The following is a 16,773-nucleotide window of genomic DNA, read 5'->3' on the forward strand; positions in this document are numbered from 1 at the left end:
GGCCCTCCAGTAAACAATGCACTGATTGTCCACGGAGGGGCTTCTTCTGTTGACTGCCTCCTGTTGCCTCTGTGTGGCTGCCTTCTGGTGACAATATTTAATTTCTGAGGCTAAACCTCACATGAATTGCTGTCATTCATAATAGAAAATCTAAGATATTCTTTGAAACGGTGTACGATTCCCTCTAGATTTTTGGAAATGGAAGTGTTGAGGGTTTCTTTTGTTGCTCTTGGCTTAACATGTGTCTGATATGCAAAGCAGCTGAATTGTTTGTTGAGATGAAAGGTTGATTTATTTCTCTCTTTTTAACAGCTAGTTGTCACTAATGTTGAATCCAGAAGTGTGGACTGCAGTTCCCATGTTTAAAGATACATATGCAGGTGTTATACTGAGTCTGTGTGGCTAGAGCCTGGATTAACAGTCAACTCTGAATGTCTTTGTCGCCTTCCACTATTTTATCTTTGGTAACTGATATAAAACGTAAAATCAGCTAATTTGATATTCAAAAGTTACCGCCTCCCAGTCAGCCGTCCCTACCAAGCCTTCGGAGAACTTCCCCCAAGAAAAAAAACAGCATCCCTCTCCGTGAGAGAGCCAGACAGAGCCCGCTATTTACTGATGGCCATTATGTGATGCAATTACCATAAAAAAAACGCTTTCTAGGATGCATGGTGGGTCAGGATCTCAATCACAACACAATATAATAGCATCCATATAATTATAAACAGTTTGCTGAGACTTTTTTGGATTCACAGGTGGAAACAGGGTGAAAACCGCTGAAGCAGACCGCTAAATGAACACAGTGAAACATGGTGTGTAAAAGATTGCATAAACAAGGAAGTGATTGACTATGAGAGTGCTTTCATATTAAATTGGAGTCAAACAATAATGTGGGAGGTCTTTTTATGAATGGCTAGTTCTCAGATAGTAACATGACGTGACAAGATATGTTATTTCATATGGCTGTTTTGTCTCTTGAACCAACAATATAACACTAAGTGCGCGCGCGTGTGTGTGTTTGTAAGTGCAGCATGTGCATCTGTCGCGGACTATTGCTGGTCATTGCTGCAGCCTACTGTGAAATTTGTGTCTGTTTTCGTCTCAAACACGGAGTTTCATGGTAATCTGACTTGTTTTCTCATTATCTCGCCCCTCCAACCCAACCCTTCCCCTTCTCTGTCTTTCGGCTCATTATACGTCGTCTGGTTGGTTTTCGGCTCACTTTATCCTCATCCTTTTCTCTCATATGTCTCCTTCCCTCTCTCTCTCTCTCTCGCTGTCTCCTTCTCCAGCCCATCGTCGTCCACAGTGGTGCTGCTCATTGCTAACTAGGCTGCCTCCGAGCCCACAGGTACGTCCCCTCCCCCTCCTCCACCCCGTGCTCTATTTTTAACTCCACTCTGCAGGATCCTTCCCCACCATTCTCCAGCCCCAACTTGCATCCCCGTCAGCACCTCTCTGCCATTCCAGCCAAGTGGTGGGAGACTGTAGACCAATACCTCTTTATTAATTTATGCCCGTGCTTGCTTTTCTTTTTTTTCTCTTGTTGAAGAAGTGCTGCCTCAAATGAATTTTGACTATCTATGGGAAGTGAGTGGCAAGGTGCACACTTTGTTTCCACAGATGCTAGTTTCAGCTCTTTTTTTTAGATTATATTATAGATGTAAATTACATGTATAAATTAGGAAGGATATGTAAAATGATAGTAGGGAGAGGATAGGATGGCTGAGGATCATGATTACGACTCAAACCCACAATGCTTAAAGCAAATGTAATGCATCAAAACCTGCTGAGACTTAAATTACTGGCTTACACCGATGTGTATAATCAGTGAATACCCTCATTCATGTCTAAAATGGTTTGCTTTGTTAAGCTGCCACCTTGCCTCACATGGAGCCTGGCAGCCGTCTCAGCCCCCCCACTGAGCGGAAACCTAATGCACTTGTTGGACTGTATAGCTGAGGTCCGGAGCCCCGTCAGCCTCTTGTCTTTTAAGGCTGCTCGACTGGCTTTTCCCTCGTGCACATCCTCCTGACAACAGCTTACAGCACATTACCTCCTCCAGCGGATGAGTACCACGCTCTCGAAGCTCCCTGTGTTTGTGTGGGAAAAGAGTGTTGACTTTCCTGAATACAGGCGGAGTGGGTGTGCAGGTCTCTCATGTAAACAGTTGTTTATATTTACGATCCTGTGATGGTAAAGAAGAGCTTCGAAAGGATTGAACTATTAGCATAGCACTGGTAGCTAGACTTTTCCATAGTAATGTCTGGTGGTTCGAATTTTGTCCCATCCCATCATTAAGTGACCCTGTAATAGACATAATGTGAGTTAAAGGTGCAATATGTAAGAATTGGCTACCTATCTGAGGTCGTATCAAACAAAGCCGCATTTTACATGAGTAACCGCTAACTGTAGTAGCCGTTAGCCAGGCTAGCTGTGCAGCCAGCGATCCAGACTGGGAGCTCAGAGTGGCAATACGAGACAGGACAGGCTGGGGCTAGCTGATTAGCATGCTAACTTTATTACAAAAGTCTCTGCAACACAATACATGGACGTCTTTGATATAACATCAAACCCGTTCCGATGATAATTTAAGGTAATTTTTAAATGTTTTTCATCATAATTCCCGCGTATTGTGCCTTTAATTCATGCATTAATTAATTCTCAGTGATGTGCTTTCTATTCAGCGGTTGCCACATTTCGGCTTGTCAGACTTAATGGAGAACAAAAGATACACTAAAAAAACAATCTATTTTTCTTAATAAGGGGTTTGGTTCCCATGGCTACACTGTTTGTGTTTGATGTGAAGCATTTACATCTAATATGAACTTGATCAAGGTTGTCTTTGATACAAAAGGGAGGAGGGACAGAGAGGGAGGATAAAAAAGAGGATAAAAAGGCTTGATTGAGGCACATTTAAATGTCATTGAAGCCAGGCTCCCGCCTATTGGCAAGCATTGTTTGCTTTTAACGATGGCCTCTCAGGAACAGATTACACTTTAAATACCTGCTGACTTAAACGACGCATTTCCATTTTTCTGTTGTGTGATACAGACAATTGAGAGGGCTGGCCGTGACTGAGATAAACAACACTTTGTCAGTCTTAACCACACGGTCTGACTCCGTAATGACCCTCGTCTGTGTTCCCAGACATGGCATTTAGCGCTAAGGACAGACCTGCCTTGCAGCATTCCTCCCTGATTTTCCCATGCAGAACGTGCGCAGGTAGACGGCTGTGAGAGAATCCATTTGTCAAACTCACAGTCCTTCACGGCTATAGACAGCCGCTGTCAATGGGAGGGTTTTGAGTTATTATGTGCCTTACCAAAAGAAGTGTGCAGCCTGTTTTTAGAGAGAGAGAGGCATTTTATACACATAAGCACTCACACACACACACATGCATTACTTTTCCCTTCTTCCAGCCAGCCTCCTGTCGAGACACATCACACAATTTCCAAGTCCTCAGTCTTTGCCTGTCAAGGAGGCACACTCTGCAGCAGATGCAATAGGCCAAGCAGTGGCCCGCTGAGATAATGTACACAGTAACGCTGCCAAAGTTGTGATGTTCCATGCAGCAATGATTATCGGCTTTGAATGCATCTTAGTGCACTTCCATGCTTTAGCCTAGTGTTTACAGCAGCTTTCAGATTTTAGAAATTGCTCAGTCATGTCACACAAACATGCCCAACATAAAGGAGACATATTATGCTTATTTTCAGGTTCATAATTTTGTTTTTGGTTACTACTAGAAAAGGTTTACATGCCCTCTGTCTGAAACACTCTGTTTTAGCTCCTGTCTCTTTAAGGCCCCCTCTTCCCGAATACCCAGTCTGCTCTGATTGGTCAGCTCACACGTGCCTGACCCAGCACCTCTAACAACAACAGAGCAGATGTGCTTAATCAATTCTCATGTGCCAAACTAGCTGCCATGCATAAATTATGTAAATGTAGACATTGTGACGTAGTGTGATGTCACAAAGTCATGGAGTTAAAGTCGGGGCTACTGACGAGGCGTTTGAGGAGCAGTGTTTTCTGTGGGAGAGAGGAACTTTTGTTGGTCCGGACTTTGACCTTTTCAACTTTCAAGATCTTTTACATGCACAAGAACCTATAAAAAATTGAAAGAGCACAACAGGTCTCCTTTAATGATTTCTGACTGATTTGAGCATATTGTAGGTGAAAGCCGGAGACACAAGTAGCTGCAACAGCAGGAGCTTTGTAAACTGGATCTCCTCTATGAGCCACAAGGGTCTTTCCGTCTCTCATCTTTCTGCTCCACTTCTGCTTCTCCCTTCCCTTCTTTCCCTCTGATGTCTGTTTCTCACTCATCTTCATTTACTCCCTCTGTTCTGGGGTTGGCAAAAGCATAAATAGATTATTCATACTGGAGAGGGAAGGGTGGGTTTTGTCTGGCCCTTTTCGCTTTCCCACTCGTTGCATTTCATTTCCCTTCCTCTCCTCTTGTCTCATCCCTCCTCCCTCCTCTGGTGTATGCCTTCTGACAGCCGAGCTACCCTGCAGCCTGCCTTGGCCAGGTATAGCATCAGATGAAAGGTTTTTGCAGCCAGAGCTCTCTCTTTCAAAGATGCCTTCTGCTGCATCCCTGCTCTCCATGGGCACTCGGTTGTCCCTGCCAGGCAGATGGAGAGAAAGAGGGCATGGGAAGGAGACTGAGGAGGGAAGTAAGAGAAGAAGAGTGAGGGAAGAGACAAACAGCCACAGAAAGTAAGGAGCGAGATCTTGAGGCGTGCCTTACTCCAGATCCGGAAGTTGCACCTGGCCTCTGTGGATGATCAAAGTAGCTCAGCTTCCAGGTGAGTGCGGCCAGGGGGAAGTGCTGCGCCCCTGCTTCCAGTTTGAAGCTTCTCTTTTAGTCAGTCTGGAGGCCGCCACAGGACATGAGGGAGTTTTTGAAAGGGTTCCTGACATGTTTTTCATCATCCGATGTCTTGGAGTCACACTGAGGTCTGAGTTTCATTGAAGAAGAAACATCTTATGCCTTCAACAAAATCCATTGAACTTTATCCCCTCAAGGTAAAATTTAAATGGCTTGTTTAGCCTCAGTGCCCATTCAAGTCAGAACTGATGTTCTCATTTTTAGTCTGGATTTTGTTTTATCGGTTCGCGCCAGTGTAAGCAAGCTGCTCCGCCGCATCGAAACAAATTACACATTACGTAACATTAACAATACAACACACAACATTTTGTCTCTGTAAAAGAGAAGTTTGATGTCAAGAGAAAATATCTTCACATGTTGAGATGTTTTGTTGTGTTCACATGTTGTTTGGGGATCAATTCTAAATTCAGACCAATCAATAGGACGTGCTGAGTCCCCTACTTAAAATGATACTGGCTTGCCACAAAAGGAAATATGTCTTGCCAGTGCTCCACTATGTGGCAGAGCTCCAGAGTCACCATTTCATCCCACTCAAAATAGTCTGCTGCCTCAGCTCCCAAACTGTTTTACAAGCCGTTACTCGACCGAATCAAAACACAGCATCCCGCTTACAAGTCCAAACAGCCATTTATTAGCTTCTGTCAGAAAAGTCATTGCCTGGGAATAATTGAAAACTTTAAGCGTAAAAGAGATATTGTGTGTGCTGCCTGAAAGCAAACGATTGGTTTCCTTAAAACAACCATCCTCGATAGCGTTCTCCTCTGTGATTGGAGGGAGGACGGGCAGGCTCTACAGTGTACCTGCATAAATCTTATCTGAAGACAAGCTAGATAATGCACCGTAGGCCCGAGCTGAGAGATTTAGCCTCTCGATGCTGCGGTGACAGGAGATACTGAGGGGAGGCAGTGCGGGCAGTAAAACAACTGACAGTTGGTCATTACGAAAGACGCAGGTGGGCAAAAAAATCAATCACGCCGAGACCGGCCTGGACTCTGACAGATGCCTGACGTCTGCTTGATGAAGAGCTCTGCTGTTCCTCTGAGTGATGAGGAGGAGGAGGAGGAGAGGGGAATGAAAGGGGGAAGACGGGCGAGGGAATTAGAACGAGTTGGACGATAAGCAAGAGGAAGAGCTGCAGAGGAGGAGGTGTGAAGACGGTAATGAACCACTGCATCAGAGAATCAGCAGGAAAGAACTCAAAGGGTTGAGGTGCTGTTTATGTATAATGAATAGATTGTGGGGAGAAGCGGAGGAAACAGGAGGAGGTCAGCATTTCAAAAAGCGGAAGGGGAAAGGAGATGAAGATAAAAGAGAAGATAAGAAAGGGCAGCTCGGAACAAGGCTGGAGAACATTTTTGCCTACACCTGATGTCAAGCTGTCACTTAAATGTGGCTACAGTTAGCGTAACAGCACTTTAACAACACTGCAAGCAGGTTTTAGAGCCGGCCACAGTCACCTGTTTTGACAACACCTTTATAGGCTATTTCATGGTGTCTGCTCAAACTGTATGAGAAAATATCTCAAGTGTGAAATGCCACCGCATTACTGGCCCGCACCCAATAACTGGGAGCACTTGATTTAATTTTTTTGTGTCGATTTTCTACTCATTTAAAAATGTAAATACCAAGGGAAATTTTCTACTTCGGGGTTGCGTCTGAGTCGTACACTAAATGTAGTTTTAAAGGTCGACCAAAGTCCAATGAGAATCGTTTCTAACAAGCTCCGCTGCTGCAATAGCTTCTGGTGAGATTACAGTGAAATGGGCCTAACTGGGATCAAACAGCATTTCTTTTATCATTCATACAGCTTCGTCTGCTCAACTAGACTAGTTTATGGCTTATGAGTCAAAGAATGGAGTCAGCAAGTAGTGACGTTCTATGACATTTGATGACTTTTCATCTGTGACTTAAGTTTAATATGTCCAACTGCTGACTGGAGCTCCAATAACAGGGGGCAGCATATCACCAGAGTATTCACTAAGTGCTGCTCACTGCAGACTTTGCATTAGCTGTTTTTGGCATTAGCAACTAGCTGCCTTCAGCTAGTTAGCTCAGTTAGCCGTGCAGCTAAGGGGCCCTATTAGCCATTCACAACCTCCAAGACCGATCAATGCCAAGTTGAAGACGGGATACAGTACAGAGGTGATTTACAGCAGCTCTGACTCCAGGGACGAGAAGACATAGCAGGCAGGGAAAGGAGAGAGGTGAAGGAATGACTCGGACATCTGCAGCGGTCAAAACTGGCTTATAGGGCTGGAATATTTTGACATCCTACTCAGTGAACGAAAGATTTATTTCAACCACACCAGAGGTGGTTGTGGAAAGACAAGCCGAGACTGTTGTGGTGAGTTTTATTTTGTTTCCATGGAGTTTAAATGAAGTGCGTTTCATGGTGAGTTAATGAGGCAGTTAACCTCGTCTTAGTGTGGTAAAAGAGTGAAAGTTGAATTCAGAGGTTTGTTGTTCTGGCCATATCTTTCATATTACGCCTCTTAAGTTACAGATGTAAGTTGAATACATCAACACTGACTTTTGGTTTCACACGGTACACAAACACAGGTCTCCTGGGTGAAAGTCCTGTGCTTGTTTGAACCATTCATCACCACCCAGAAACTAGCACGCTCAGAATCTGAAAGTCGATAGTCATGTTGTTTGTACATGGATGCAAGCGGCTGTTTTTTTCCAGTCCTTCTTTCATTTAAACCACTATCTCTGTGAGTCCAGGTAGCACTATACAAAACATATCCTCGCTCATGCTAATATCCTCTGTAGCAATCCGTCTCAACTGATAGAGAATCTGTGTAATATAAAAGATACATTGTTGAGCTCATATCTGTCTGCTCCCTCTTTCCTTTTCTGTAGCACAATGAAATGAAACTGGCTACAGATGGCGGGAAATGAAGTGTTGCAGCGAGTAACAATCCTGTTGCATGTTTACAGAGCGTTTAGAGTACTTATCCATTGCATCAGTGTCAGTCCTAAGGATTTCAGCACACAACATATGAGCAAACAACAAGTTTCACATTAGTGTTCGGCCTGTCAGGGTAGAAAAGAAAAGCCTTGCTACTGATATGGTGCTGCTGTCCTGAAGCATCATTCTACCAAACAGGCCCGAGAGCTCCGTGCATTCCCAGGAAGTCCATTCAGCAGTTAATTTGTAGAGTTATTGATTTTGACAATCTTTATTCACGCCCTGCTGTCAAAGCTCCTTAAGATCAAGTGACTAGGTAGGACCACACCTTTACAACTCAGGGCAGCTGGAAGAGAAATGTTCAGGTGAAGCAGAATTATTTGCTGGTTTTCTCGCACGAACAACCCCACACGTGCAGTACGATGTGCGTGTCAGGACAAGAAGCCTTAAAGCCCAGATTAACCTGACATCTTTTTAAAAAGTCATGGGGTCGTTTGCTGCTGAACCGAGAATTATGCAGTTTGAAGAAAGTGAGTAGGACATGCAATCAGTGCTGCGTATGAATAATAAATTCAGGGGAAGATTGTGGGGGTTTTCAGTTGCTTATCCCTGCATAAATCGTCTTTTTACTACTACTACTACTACTACTACTACTACTACTGTACTTTACAGTTGATACTTTCTTGTTGGCACTTCTCTTCTTACAGGAAATTACAGGGCGAACTTGACAAGTGCTGATTAGCGCCTTTTGATCTTAAGCTATAAATATGTTCTCAGAGGTGAGTGGGGATGGATGAAGTGCAAGTTTGACTCTGATTTGGATACAACCATTGTATTCCTGCCATATGCATGGTAGAAAATGAGAGGCTATCAATTACAGGCGGTCATGGTTTGCTTAAAAGAGACCTATTATGCTTTTTCATTTTTTTCCCCCTTTCCCTCAGTGTTTAATTTATTATGTAAGAAATCTTGAAAGTTAAAAAGGTCAGAGTCCGCACCGACAGATGCTCCTCTCTCCCACAGAAAACACTGCTCCTGAAACGCCTTGTCAGTAGTCCCGCGTTTAATTCAGTGACTTTGTGACATCACACTTAATCACCATGTCACACATTTGCAATACTAATGCCTAGCGGCTAGTTTTGAGAACTGATTTGGCACAGCTGCTCTTTTGTCGTTAGTGGTATTGGCTCAGGCGTGTGTGAGCTAACGAATCAGAGAAGACTGGGTATTCAGGAGGGGGGGCCTTAAAGAGACAGGAGCTAAAACAGAGCGTTTCAGACAGAGGGGGGATATAGGGGGTATGAGAAAACCGATGTGTTGTTTGAGCATTCATAATTTCATTTTGGGTTACATGCTTAAAAAACTTCTAGTGGAAAATAACAACAAAATAAAATTATGAACCTGAACATGAGCATAATATGTCTCCTTGAAATTGGTTTTTGTCCCCATTATGCAGTAATAGTGTTTTACAGGCATCATTTTGACAGTTTTAACATGAATTTCTTTGATATTCATTTGTACAGAAGGAATTATAATTACATGATTAAGACTCACATCCACATACAGTAGCCCACACCTTCTTTCAGTGGTCTCACATATGAGCATGTGTTGCAGAGAAGGTATTATCCTCATGCGCTATGCGATTTCATTTAAGCTCTCGGTTTGTTTTAATATGCTGCAGATACTTTTTCATTTTGCCATCCCTCTCTGTTTATGTTAATGAGTGCTGCACAGCTCCTTGCATACAAAACACTGTGTAGAGTCTTGACTGCACATGTTGCCTGATCCATACTATCTCTCGATCTCTATTTATTTCTTCTCTCCAGGATACTCAATCCATCTTTTGAAGCAGCCCGTATCTCCTACCCCTGCCTCCTACCTCTATGTCCTCTACCTCTTGTCTTTTATCTCCTGCTTTAATCAAGCATCTGATCACAGGCCTAGGAGGATGAGGGATAATTAGATTAGGCCTGTACATGTTTACACGTTCTGGTTTACATTGAGCTTTCCCTGTCTTTCTCTGTCTGACCCATATTTCCTCTATATGCCTCCTCCGTATTTTTGCTCTTTATGTCTTCCTCTCAGGTTCTCTGCCTGCCTTTTGCTGCAGCAGCAGCAGTGTGGATACACACACTTTGTTCCCCAACAACCAGTAGTGTCATCTTCTCTGCACCAGTTTGGTGTTTTTTTCCAACACAGCAGTGTCACGTGTAATTATTTCAGCTCGCTTGATGGTAATCTGCCATTCTCGTTGTTTTTTGTTTGTTTTGCATGCACTGCAGTTGTGTCGTGGGTTATGTCATAACATGTACTTTTTTTTATGGTGGACCCAATGCCATTTAAAAGGTGCGTGTGTGTGTGTGTGTGTGTGTGTGTGTGACACACTGACTGATCATCATGTTGAGCACTCCTCCTCCAGTCATCTTGTCATCGAAACTGTCCTTAGTGCAGCCTCCCTTCATGCCACCTGATAGTCTGAGAACCACTCCGTTTTCAACAGTAGAGCTATTCATGCATGGAAAAAATGCTATTGAGGCTACAACTAACGCAGTGTTCACAATCCCAGGTTTTAGCAGTGAATGCTTAAGAGGAAGCATAAGGTCTTTGCAATAGGGGAAATGAAATTATAAGTGCTTAGTAGGACCTATGATCCACTGTGACAGAGATAAGGTGAGTGAGCCAATTCCAGATGTCTGCGATCCTAAACGACTCCTGTGGTACCCAGGGGATGTGAGATACTCATTTTACATAATTGACCAATACTAAGCAGCGCTCTAATTTGGAAAGTCTTTCAAAGGCCTGATCCAAATGTAATCAAAAGTGAGGCGCCAACGGCACACGTCAAAAAACTGAAGCCTGCTGTCACTCTCAGATTGACTGAAGTTTTAATCCAGTTTTTTCAGGCAAGTTTGTTTACATCAGTTTTATCTTATTAACAGAAGATTAAATCACGATCATCATCAGCTGCATAGCAAATAATATGATTTTCCATCTCTGTAAATCTGTAGTTTAGCAAATAAAGACTGTCCTATAAGAGAAGTTCTCAAAAGTTTGTTGATGAAGGGTTCTCTCAAAGTGGGGTCAGGAGACCTCCATCACCGTAACTCCGTCCATAAGTAACAAAAAGACATAGTGTTTGACTATGGTTTTCATGCATTTTCTGTAATGAAACATCTAAAAGCAAAAGTCTTATCAGATGAGACAAAATCTTCTTCAAATTGGGGTCAGTTTAGAAGTCCTTGATGTGAAAAAGTTTGAGAACCACTGGCTTAATCTAAAGTAATGCATCATATTCTATAAGATCATCTTTTGTTTCGTAGCATCGCTGTCCTGTGAGAACCATGTAGCTCTAATAAGTGACCTTTTCAACAGCCTGTATGTATTTTTTAGCTAATCCAAGAGGGCTTTTAAATAGGTTATTGGGCTTAAATAGTATTCATCAAGGAAGATTTAATTCCTCATTTTATGACAGACATTTGCAAGCACCACATCATTTTCAATGGACAGGAAGGGTAAGAAAATTGTAATCTGAAAAGTAACCAGAAACAATAACTGTCAAAAGGACAAAAAGTATAACATTTGCCTCTGAGATGTAGCGAATTAGAAGTAAAAGTATAGCATTAAAATGAAATACCCAAGAACAAGTACTTGCATTTGTACCTGTACGTCTTCACCACTGCATAGAAGTAGAATGAATATAAGTAATGATGTGAACTCCGACACCTTGGCCTCCCTCTTGACTGCATGTCTGGTTCAGAAAAACTAAAAAAGGTTCGTTCCTGTACATCTTTTTCTTCACACTCCTGTTTGAGCCATTTTAAATCCTTCTCTGCAGCTCATTGGGTCACTGTAAAGTAAAAAAATATTACATTAAAGGCTTTGTGACAGACACCAGCAGCAGAGTAATGTAGCAGCGATGTGGGACCCTCTCACATTAAAGAACTAATGTGTATATGTGTCCCTGTCGGGCTGTTTTTCAAACTTAACTGCAGCACACACAACAAGTCATCCTCTGGCCTCTGGAAACAAACTACTCTGCCAGCCCAGCACTGTTGTAGTAAACCAAAACTCAACTTGTTGCATCATTATAATGAAAAAAGAAGCAGCTTCAGTGATCTTACATGCTCTGACAGCTGACAACGAGCTGCGTGTTCCCAAGCTGGGTGACTGCTCAAGCAGAAAACATGAACGTGACATTATGGAACCAAGCTGCATTGGATTCCTCTTAAAGGTTTCAGACGCCGTGTTAATACGGGAGCCTATCAGACGAAGTTACATAAGTGTAACAGTGTCGTCATGAAGCATTGGTTTGGCTTGGAAAAGAGAGTGCTTGGTGTTATGTGTTGGCTGTTTGTTACGAATAATGTCGTCCATCTGCTCTTGTCTGATTTCATTTTTTAACATCTGTTTAATGGCTCTGGTAATTTTTTTCTAGATTGTGTCAGTAACAAATGAAAACATATGTCATCACTTATCGTGAAATACACGGGCTGTACGCAAAACACAGATTGACTTTGTGCCTGAAGCTCGAGGTTCCATCAGACGTTCAACTATTTCTGTCAAAATGGTCGCGCATGGTTTTAGTCCGCTAATCCTAATGAGTTACCCCAAAGCCCCTAATTGCATCTGAGTTCTATAATGTCCCAATATTATCTAATATAAATTATGGTGCAGATATGCTGCTGGCTAGATAAGCACTGTAATTATGACAAATAGTGTTAGGGGACTGTAAAAGCTATTAAACTCTCTGTTAATATCTGTCAATGGGCCTTTTCACACCAGAAAGTCCAAACCAAAACAACTGTCTACATTGCACCTGTGCCACGTAGCACAAGTTTTCATTTTTCAATTGCTGAATCTGTGATTTGAAGATGGGTGCAGTCGTACCTTGTGCCCTTATGCTGAGCTCAGATTATATGCAGTTTAGCTTTCAAAAGTGAAGGTAGACACTGCCCAAATGCACTTGGTCCAGGCATTTTTGCACCATGCGATATAGATTGTTTAAATAGGGCAGTTAGTGTACTCCTCTTCCTCGATTTTATCTGGAACGAGACCTCCTCTTTTCGTCAGAGCAAGATTGACTGTTTGGTCCAGACCTTGAGCCGTGGGAGGTTTAACATCTGTTATTTTAATTCAGATTAGGCTGAAAAGTCCAAAAGTCCAGACTAAACAATGTAGGTGAAAGGGCCCAATGTGTAAGTCCTGGCTCAGAGTTCAGCTGCAAAGGTCAAATGCAGTCAGCCGGATCATCCTGTCTGAATACACTTAAATATTTCATTTGAAATTCTCATGTTGTACTGTACTGTCTCATCTTTCACAAATAGGTTTTATGCTTCGAATAACAAACACGTACATGGATCACTGTCCATCCAGCTCACGTATAAAGAAAGTGTGAACAGGTGGAGAGTTGACATTTTATTTTCTCTCTCTGATTGTTGGTAAGAACAAACACAGAAGTAGTCACTCTTTCGTTTGGCTCTGTGTCTGCGGACAGCCTGTGTTCGGCTCCAGCCTGTCTTGGTCTGAAGCCAGAGGGTGAAGAAGGCAATGTGACTATGATAAGAAAGTCTGGGCTTTCCCTCTGCTGAACACACACACACACACACACACACACATACACAGTCAAAGGACACAGCATTATTTCATCAGACACAGGTCACCATGAATTCAGTTTAGTTACACTGCCAGCTCCAATTTAGTTTTCTCATACCGACTATACATCTGATCCAGTCATCAGCGTGACACCGATATGACCCCTCTACTGTCTAAATATATGCACCACTACACAGTTAAGCTTCCCCTCAGTATGTATTTCAAACTAATGCTGCATTCACATGCTCCTCAGATGGCCCCGTTTACCGAGTTGTCATTCTTCCTACTTTGGTGCGTTCATGTGCGTCATGTTGGAATGTGGGAGCAACGTGGACGCCAAAAAAAGTTGCTTTGCATTTTATCAGTCAGAGCACTTAAACAACACTTTGATGGCTGTTTCAAGTATTTAAGTACCAAAGAAGAGCAAAGGAAGCGATACGATACAAAGTTTCTTACCATCAACCCAATGTTTACGTCAATGTCATATGACGACGACTCGGCAACTCGTGTTTCCAAATTTCTTTTGACTTTCTGAGTTGTTGTTCCAAGTCCAAGAGGAGCTGAATTTCCACTTAAAGCAGTATAGCTACAGTGACAGAGCAGACACTTGTAGCAACAGTATTTTATATCCAGCTAAGTGGCGAGTTGACTGTGACTTTAAAGGTCCAGTGTCTAGGATTTAGTGGCTTCTAGCTGTGTGATTGCTGATTGCAACCAACTGAATATCCCTCGATTCCCTCCCCTTGGAGCTTGAGATGAGGGCTCTAGAAACATGGCGACAGGACCCGCTTCCTCTGTCATTCTAAGGTGACAAAAACACAATGATTCTTAACGTCAGATGATTATACACTAATGAAAACATAATAATGAATTTCCATTTCTGTCCCCAAATCCTTGACACTGGACCTTTTTAAGGACTTCAGGAGGTAAAGCACATCCTTTGGGTTGTATAGAGGTGAACATGGCAACATTCAACAGCCCACAGTGCCCTCCATTCTCCACTTGAAGCAGTGTTGAACATCTGAACCAGTCTTTTCTCAAAATGTAAAAAACAAACAGCAATCCTGCTCGACTCTATTGGTGAAAAATATCAACTTTGCGGTGGCGAGACTAATGGAAAGCTGATGGAGCGACGCCACACCCAGCAACTTTATACCCTCTGAGTGTTTTATTGATCTGTTTATCGGGGCATCAATTTTAAATGGAGGAAAGGATAGCCTGCAGGAAGCCAACTTTAACTACATTTAAACATATTTATGACTACCAACCTGTGGCTTTCTATAAAACAAAGACATATACATACGTTAGCTGAGTTACAAGCTGTTATTTTTCTGCTCAGTGAGGCAGATTTCTGGTGCATTTGTTGCTACATTAAATGAAAATGTTCACAGTACCATATTACATCTCCAAGCTATCTCAATAGGTAACAAAAGGTGATTGTAATCAAAGAAATGATGATTGCAATTAAGTGAAATAAAATGATGGCCACAGCCACTGAGTGAGTGTATATTAAGGCGTGACAACAGTAGAAAACGCATTGCAGGCACAGAATATTCACGACACCAGATCACTCTCTCGAGGTTTCTGCACTCGCCCAAAAAGTCTTATGTTGTGAAAGGAACAGAGGTTTTTTTTATGTCACTGCAATGAGTGGTTTTCCCGATCACTTCATGTTGCTGTGGTACACAGACAGACTGCTGCCGTACAATAAGTCCCTGATGAGCTGTGGGCTGAGTGCTGGGAGAGGAAAGAGGAAGAGAGGAGCTGATGCGTTTCCTCTGGATACACTCTGTTTGGTGGTGTTTGGGATTTATCATGCAAGTGTGCGCTTCGAAGTGCACAGACACACAGACTGGCGCTGATGGTAATTTGATACGTAATGTGCCCCATGCCCAGGCCACAGTAACACAATAGTGAGGCCGAGTCTCCAGTGGCCAGTCTGTTTACTGTCCACAGCAGCCTCAGTCCTCCAGACTGTCCTCATTCTGTCAGGCCCTTTGTCTTTCATATGTATCATCACACTTTTCATCACGTCCTCTGTTTTCTAAGGCGAGCTTTTTATTTCAATACAAAGAAATGCTGCTTGAATGCCATTTTACAGTTATATCAGTGGCATCAGGTGGTTGTGCTCGCGGCACATATTAGCATTTCTATTTATTAGAGGTGTCCCAGATGTGCCGAAATCCATCGTTTCCAAATTAACTTTTTATCGAAAGAATCACTTTGAGTGCTGTGAGTGTTGCATGCAAAATTGATATTCCAAACTTAATAGGGAATTCTGCTATTTTTAAAACCTGGGCCCTATGTTTATATATTCTGCCTGTGCACACTGTCCACCCTCCTACTCGCTCCTTTTAAAGGTGTATTTCTACCAAACCACAGTTGGTCATTGTTGGAACAGTGGAAAGACAAATCAAGACAGTTTTGGTGAGTTTCATTTGGTTTCTGTCGAGTTTGAATCAAGTGAGTTTTACACTGCTAAAATGACTGTTTTGTAAATGGAGTTTGGTGTAAAGGGTAAGAGCGATACAGCATCTGTTTCCAGTTACACAAAAAGGATTTTGCTCACTTATAAAAAGGTCTGTCTCTGTGGGGATCCTTTCCGTGACACTTTTAGTGGACGTACTGTGACATTTGAAGTTGCCCTCAAGGATTATGTTGCAGGCATTGCAGCCCATGTGACGGAGGCAATCTGCTGGACCAATTCCAAAAATGTGTGTACCAATTAGTCTTTTACACACCAAAATATGCAAACAGAGGGTCCAGGTTCAAAAATACCAGCATCCCCCTTAAAGCAACTGTAAGCGTCGCTTTAGCCAACTTTATAAACACTCATAGCGGTGATGACTGTTGGAATATAGAATTACTTAACACTTAATACAAATATATCACTTACAGCACTTTAAGGGTTTATTTCTGCCAAACTAGACTTGGTGATTGTTGGAACAGTTGAAAGATGAACCAAGGCAGTTTTGACGGGTTTCATTTTGTTTCTGTCAAGTTTGAATGAAGTGAATTTTGAGCTGACTGTTAAAATGACTGCTTTGCAAATGGAGTCTGGGGAATAAGCGAGATCGATAAAGCGACTGTTTCTTGTTAATCTCAATGGATTTTACTCACTAATTAAATGGTCTGTCTCTGCACGGATCCTTTCTTTAATGTTGTCTGACACTTAGAATGAGCGTTTGTGAGCGATGTGCACTGACAGCTTAAGTACCTCTCCATAATCAGAAGGCAGCACTGGATATGACTACCTGAACCAGTTCGCAGGCTTTTTTCTTTATTAATGAAATGCTACAGCAGCAATAAACTTGTATCAGTTGTATATTTGCTCTAGTGTCTCATGGGAGTGGTGAGATAGCCAGCTCGCTCT

The 16,773-nt window shown here is 42.5% G+C and overlaps 1 protein-coding gene across 2 annotated transcripts in view; it reads left to right on the forward strand.

The window, feature by feature from the left end:
• mid2 (midline 2) overlaps positions 1-16,773 on the forward strand; it is a 166,197-nt gene that overhangs the window by 39,607 nt on the left and 109,817 nt on the right. The window contains exon 2 of one of the 2 annotated variants that reach the window (XM_084352886.1): positions 1,293-1,351. The exons of the other annotated variant lie outside the window; for it this stretch is intronic. The gene's annotated coding sequence lies outside the window, so the exon portion shown is untranslated. The remainder of the gene's footprint in view (positions 1-1,292; positions 1,352-16,773) is intronic. 2 annotated transcript variants of the gene reach the window in all.

The sequence above is a fragment of the Pagrus pagrus genome (genome assembly GCF_965226575.1).
Source record: "Pagrus pagrus genome assembly, chromosome: 5".
NCBI lineage: Eukaryota > Metazoa > Chordata > Actinopteri > Spariformes > Sparidae > Pagrus > Pagrus pagrus.